The 7,219-nt window shown below is 38.6% G+C and overlaps 1 long non-coding RNA gene across 1 annotated transcript; it reads right to left on the bottom strand.

Annotated features, from left to right (window-relative positions):
- Window positions 1–4,300: 4,300 nt before the first annotated feature.
- LOC148971002 (uncharacterized) lies at window positions 4,301–5,548 on the bottom strand. The gene is made up of 3 exons (XR_016147442.1): window positions 5,165–5,548; window positions 4,944–5,034; window positions 4,301–4,859 (listed from the first exon to the last, which is right to left on the bottom strand). It is a non-coding gene; the product is annotated as an uncharacterized LOC148971002 (long non-coding RNA).
- Between the last annotated feature and the right edge of the window lie 1,671 nt (window positions 5,549–7,219).

Here is a 7,219-nt window from a genome sequence, read left to right as displayed (position 1 = left end):
GGTCGAAATTTTGAGTTTCGATATCTCAGCTCTGGAAGGGTCTAGAGCCTCCATTTTTGCACTCAGGTCTAAGTTTCATGACCCTCCATCAGAATCCAGAGTTTTGAGAAGATAGGGGAAACTTAATTTTTCGCCCAAAAAAAAAAAAAACGTAAGGGGTAACACTGTCGTTTTTTTTTCTGGTCGAAATTTTGAGTTTCGATATTTCAGCTCTGGAAGGGTCTAAAGCCTCAATTTTTGCACTCAGGTCTAAGTCTCATGGCCCTCTATCAGAATCCAGAGTTTTGAGAAGATTGGAGAAACTTAATTTTTCGCCCAAAAAAAAAAAACGTAAGGGGTAACACTGTCGTTTTTTTTTCTGGTCGAAATTTTGAGTTTCGATATCTCAGCTCTGGAAGGGTCTAGAGCCTCCATTTTTGCACTCAGGTATAAGTTTCATGGCCCTCCATCAGAATCCAGAGTTTTGAGAAGATTGGAGAAACTTAATTTTTTGCCCCCCCCCAAAAAACCGTAAGGGGTAACACTGTCGTTTTTTTTTCTGGTCGAAATTTTGAGTTTCGATATCTCAGCTCTGGAAGGGTCTAGAGCCTCCATTTTTGCACTCAGGTATAAGTTTCATGGCCCTCCATCAGAATCCAGAGTTTTGAGAAGATTGGAGAAACTTAATTTTTTGCCCCCTCCCAAAAAACCGTAAGGGGTAACACTGTCGTTTTTTTTTCTGGTCGAAATTTTGAGTTTCGATATCTCAGCTCTGGAAGGGTCTAGAGCCTCCATTTTTGCACTCAGGTATAAGTTTCATGGCCCTCCATCAGAATCCAGAGTTTTGAGAAGATAGGGGAAACTTAATTTTTCGCCCCCAAAAAAAAACATAAGGGGTAACACTGTCGTTTTTTTTTTCTGGTCGAAATTTTGAGTTTCGATATCTCAGCTCTGGAAGGGTCTAGAGCCTCCATTTTTGCACCCAGGTCTAAGTTTCATGACCCTCCATCAGAATCCAGAGTTTTGAGAAGATAGGGGAAACTTAATTTTTCGCCCAAAAAAAAAAAAAACGTAAGGGGTAACACTGTCGTTTTTTTTTCTGGTCGAAATTTTGAGTTTCGATATTTCAGCTCTGGAAGGGTCTAAAGCCTCAATTTTTGCACTCAGGTCTAAGTCTCATGGCCCTCTATCAGAATCCAGAGTTTTGAGAAGATTGGAGAAACTTAATTTTTCGCCCAAAAAAAAAAAAACGTAAGGGGTAACACTGTCGTTTTTTTTTCTGGTCGAAATTTTGAGTTTCGATATCTCAGCTCTGGAAGGGTCTAGAGCCTCCATTTTTGCACTCAGGTATAAGTTTCATGGCCCTCCATCAGAATCCAGAGTTTTGAGAAGATTGGAGAAACTTAATTTTTTGCCCCCCCCCCAAAAAAACCGTAAGGGGTAACACTGTCATTTTTTTTTCTGGTCGAAATTTTGAGTTTCGATATCTCAGCTCTGGAAGGGTCTAGAGCCTCCATTTTTGCACTCAGGTATAAGTTTCATGGCCCTCCATCAGAATCCAGAGTTTTGAGAAGATTGGAGAAACTTAATTTTTTGCCCCCTCCCAAAAAACCGTAAGGGGTAACACTGTCGTTTTTTTTCTGGTCGAAATTTTGAGTTTCGATATTTCAGCTCTGGAAGGGTCTAGAGCCTCCATTTTTGCACTCAGGTATAAGTTTCATGGCCCTCCATCAGAATCCAGAGTTTTGAGAAGATAGGGGAAACTTAATTTTTCGCCCCCAAAAAAAAAACATAAGGGGTAACACTGTCGTTTTTTTTTTCTGGTCGAAATTTTGAGTTTCGATATCTCAGCTCTGGAAGGGTCTAGAGCCTCCATTTTTGCACCCAGGTCTAAGTTTCATGGCCCTCCATCAGAATCCAGAGTTTTGAGAAGATTGGGGATACTTAATTTTTCGCCCCAAAAAAAAAACTTAAGGGGTAACACTGTCGTTTTTTTTTCTGGTCGAAATTTTGAGTTTCGATATCTCAGCTCTGGAAGGGTCTAAAGCCTCCATTGTTGCACTCAGGTCTAAGTCTCATGGCCCTCTATCAGAATCCAGAGTTTTGAGAAGATTGGAGAAACTTAATTTTTCAACCCAAAAAAAAAACGTAAGGGGTAACACTGTCGTTTTTTTTTCTGGTCGAAATTTTGAGTTTCGATATCTCAGCTCTGGAAGGGTCTAGAGCCTCCATTTTTGCACTCAGGTCTAAGTTTCATGACCCTCCATCAGAATCCAGAGTTTTGAGAAGATAGGGGAAACTTAATTTTTCGCCCAAAAAAAAAAAAAACGTAAGGGGTAACACTGTCGTTTTTTTTTCTGGTCGAAATTTTGAGTTTCGATATCTCAGCTCTGGAAGGGTCTAAAGCCTCAATTTTTGCACTCAGGTCTAAGTCTCATGGCCCTCTATCAGAATCCAGAGTTTTGAGAAGATTGGAGAAACTTAATTTTTCGCCCCAAAAAAAAAACGTAAGGGGTAACACTGTCGTTTTTTTTTCTGGTCGAAATTTTGAGTTTCGATATCTCAGCTCTGGAAGGGTCTAGAGCCTCCATTTTTGCACTCAGGTATAAGTTTCATGGCCCTCCATCAGAATCCAGAGTTTTGAGAAGATTGGAGAAACTTAATTTTTTGCCCCCCCCCCCCCCCCCCCCCCCAAAAAACCGTAAGGGGTAACACTGTCGTTTTTTTTTTCTGGTCGAAATTTTGAGTTTCGATATCTCAGCTCTGGAAGGGTCTAGAGCCTCCATTTTTGCACACAGGTCTAAGTCTCATGGCCCTCTATCAGAATCCAGAGTTTCAAGAAGATCAGAGAAACTAAAAATTTAGACCCGAAAAAAACTACAGGGGTACCCCTGTCTTTTTTTTCGGGGCAGGCGAGAAATTAAGTTTCTCCAATCTTCTTGAAACTCTGGATTCTGATAGAGGGCGATAAGACTTAGACCTGAGTGCAAAAATGGAGGCTCTAGACCCTTCCAGAGCTAAAATATTGGCTGCGTTCCAAACAGCATACTCAATGAGAAGGTACTTAATTTCAGTAAGTACTTACTCAACGAGCGCTAAAAGAGTAGGTACTTTATAACCAAATCTTGTTAAGTATGAATGCGAACCGGACATCTGCCATGTTGACGTTATCATGTGACCTACGACACGTTATCACAAGCTCAAAACCTTAAAATATATGAACGATACTTTAATTATAAATATCTCCATATTGATGAAACTTGCTCATTTTGTTGTGGTATTGTTGAAGAAACAGCTGCCCATTTATTTTATGAATACATTTAGGGTTGATTTAAGTTGTTATATTTTAAACTCTACTAATGTGACCAACAGTGTTATTCTTTTAACGATATATTTTTTATTATTATTAAGAAACCCCAAAATCGTCATCTCTTCAATATGTTGTTAATTTCTTTATTTTATACCCAAAAAGTTTCTCCTTTGTGTTTTCCTATTTTTCTTGATGACTTTACCTCGTTTTATCCCTCAGATTTTTTTATGTATTATGAAGAATTATTATGAAGATATTTAGCCTTGTTATTGGTTTTTTTTCTAGTGTATAGAGCATTTCACAAGATGTAAACAACACTGGTCCAGAAGCACTTCCTGTTTCAGTTTGTAACTGTTTTCTTTATTTCACATGTAAAGAAAACATCTTAAAGATGTTTGTTTAACTTTTTGATTCAGTTTTAAATGTTCTGTTGGTTGTGTTTTATCCCAGCTTTTGTGTAGTGTTAAAAAACTGAAACAGGAAGTGCTTCTGGACCAGTGTTGTTTACAGCTTGTGAAATGGTCTATAAATATAATTTTATAATGATAAATATTATGATGTACACAAACCAATGATCTTTATATTTTCTTTTTTGTCATTATGATATGATTTTATATACAGTATATGATATGATTTTTTCATAATTTTGACATTATGATTATGTTATAATATGGTATCTTTCCATGATCGTGTATGTAATAAGTTTAAACTATATGAGCAGAGCAACAAGTGCAATAACACTTCATAACATCAGAAACTCAACAGCACAACCTAGAACAGTTTTCCTCTGCATTTGCAATGTCTGCACAAAGGAGACGGGCAGCCGCTCGAAGATCTTTTTTGGAGAAAACTGTTGATTTTATAATAAAAAAATGTAAGTATCACTCCTTAAAATTAATATTACCTCAGAATGAATTGCATTGTTAGCCCACCCCAAAACTTAAACAAAATAATAATATTAAACGCTGACCAATACTTAATTATATAACTTTTTTATATACTAAAATTATAATGTAATATAACAAGCAAAATGTAATTTGTTTTGTCATATGACAGTTATGCATGAATACATTTATTAAGTTAAATGCAGTGAAACATCTCAATTGTGAGTCAATCAATGAATTAATGCATACATTAATTAAATAATTACAGCATATTTTATATACAGACAACAATAAGAAAACATGAACAAATGAGTAAAAGAACAAATAAAAGTAACCAGCACAATAAACAAATGCATAAACAAGACAACAACACATGAAACAAAGCTTTATTCAAACTACAAGCATGTATTTGCAGGCACTGAATCCCAAATCCTCAACTCAGCGGTTCCCATTCTGCTAAATTCACCAGAGGTGACTGTGCTTTCGTCCCAGAGCTTGTGGTTGCGCTTCACAATCTGAGGCAATAAGGGCAGGTGGAGCGATAGAGGTTCTCGTAAGGGCAGATGGAGAGATGGAGAGATGGAGAGATGGAGAGATGGAGAGATGGAGGGTCTCATCCATGGCACCACTTCCAGGATTCACCCCTCATCCTCAGTGCTCACACACGTCTGCAGACTTTTCAGATCCTACAAAAATGCACAAAAATTACACAAAAGCAGTCATTTTAACAGCACAATGTCATTTGATGTATGTATTAAAAATAACCTTACTTTATATTTGAGTAAAATCCATAAAACCTTTTTTTCCCCAACAAATGGTGCCGTCATCTTTCCTTGCAGGTCCTGCTCCTCCACAAAAGCTCTGCAGCAAATGCACAGAAATCAGGAATCAGAAAAGTGTTGTAATTTCTCCATTTGAAATTAGAATCATTCAAATAAACTACAACTTAAGATTTAATAGATGTTGTTATCCATTTCTGTAGTATACTCACTCAAAGCCTTTGATGACAGCATTCAGCATCATGAGCCTCTCTCCGCCGGATAAACACACACGTGTTCTTCTGTCCCTGTAACATACAGACAAGGTTCACATTGTTGCTGCGCTCTGCTTCAAATCTGAGGCAATAAGGGCAGGTGGAGCGATAGAGGTTTTTGTAAGGGCAGATGGAGAGATGGAGAGATTACATCCATATAAATATCTAGACCTAGACCCTTCCTGAGCTGAGATATTGAGATCCCAAGTAGCATTTATGCCATTATAAATATCTCAATATCTCAGCTCTGAAAGGGTCTAGAGCCTCCATTTTTGCACTCAGGTCTAAGTCTCGTGGCCCTCTATCAGAATCCAGAGTTTTGAGAAGATTGGGGATACTTAATTTTTCGCCCCCCCAAAAAAAAAAACATAAGGGGTAACACTGTCGTTTTTTTTTTCGGGTCGAAATTTTGAGTTTCGATATCTCAGCTCTGGAAGGGTCTAGAGCCTCCATTGTTGCACTCAGGTGTAAGTCTCATGGCCCTCTATCATAATCCAGAGTTTTGGGAAGATTGGAGAAACTTAATTTTTCGCCCAAAAAAAAAAAAAACGTAAGGGGTACCACTGTCGTTTTTTTTCGGGCCGAATTTTTGAGTTTCGATATCTCAGCTCTGGAAGGGGCTAGAGCCTCCATTTTTGCACTCAGGTCTAAGTCTCATGGCCCTCTATCAGAATTTGGGAAGATTGGAGAAACTTAAATTTTCGCCCAAAAAAAAAACGTAAGGGGTACCACTGTCGTTTTTTTTTCGGGCCGAATTTTAGAGTTTCGATATCTCAGCTCTGGAAGGGGCTAGAGCCTCCATTTTTGCACTCAGGTCTAAGTCTCATGGCCCTCTATCAGAATCCAGAGTTTTGAGAAGATTGGGGATACTTAATTTTTCGCCCAAAAAAAAAAAACATAAGGGGTAACACTGTCGTTTTTTTTTTCTGGTCGAAATTTTGAGTTTCGATATCTCAGCTCTGGAAGGGTCTAAAGCCTCCATTTTTGCACTCAGGTCTAAGTCTCGTGGCCCTCTATCAGAATCCAGAGTTTTGAGAAGATTGGGGATACTTAATTTTTCGCCCCCCCAAAAAAAAAAAACATAAGGGGTAACACTGTCGTTTTTTTTTTCGGGTCGAAATTTTGAGTTTCGATATCTCAGCTCTGGAAGGGTCTAGAGCCTCCATTGTTGCACTCAGGTGTAAGTTTCATGGCCCTCTATCATAATCCAGAGTTTTGAGAAGATTGGGGAAACTTAATTTTTCGCCCAAAAAAAAAACGTAAGGGGTACCACTGTCGTTTTTTTTTCGGGCCGAATTTTTGAGTTTCGATATCTCAGCTCTGGAAGGGGCTAGAGCCTCCATTTTTGCACTCAGGTCTAAGTCTCATGGCCCTCTATCAGAATTTGGGAAGATTGGAGAAACTTAAATTTTCGCCCAAAAAAAAAAAACGTAAGGGGTACCACTGTCGTTTTTTTTTCGGGCCGAATTTTTGAGTTTCGATATCTCAGCTCTGGAAGGGGCTAGAGCCTCCATTTTTGCACTCAGGTCTAAGTCTCATGGCCCTCTATCAGAATCCAGAGTTTTGGGAAGATTGGAGAAACTTAATTTTTCGCCCCAAAAAAAAAACGTAAGGGGTACCACTGTCGTTTTTTTTTTCAGGCCGAATTTTTGAGTTTCGATATCTCAGCTCTGGAAGGGGCTAGAGCCTCCATTTTTGCACTCAGGTCTAAGTCTCATGGCCCTCTATCAGAATCCAGAGTTTTGGGAAGATTGGAGAAACTTAATTTTTCGCCCCCCCAAAAAAAACGTAAGGGGTACCACTGTCGTTTTTTTTTCAGGCCGAATTTTTGAGTTTCGATATCTCAGCTCTGGAAGGGCCTAGAGCCTCCATTTTTGCACTCAGGTCTAAGTCTCACGGCCCTCTATCAGAATCCAGAGTTTTGGGAAGATTGGAGAAACTTAATTTTTCGCCCAAAAAAAAAAAACGTAAGGGGTACCACTGTCGTTTTTTTTTCGGGCCGAATTTTTGAGT

This window comes from Pimephales promelas, chromosome 18 (genome assembly GCF_988280905.1).
Source record: "Pimephales promelas chromosome 18, fPimPro1.hap1.1, whole genome shotgun sequence".
Classification (NCBI taxonomy): Eukaryota; Metazoa; Chordata; class Actinopteri; order Cypriniformes; family Leuciscidae; genus Pimephales; species Pimephales promelas.
Note: the sequence above shows the minus strand (reverse complement) of the source record. Positions and strands in the feature narration are given on the sequence as shown.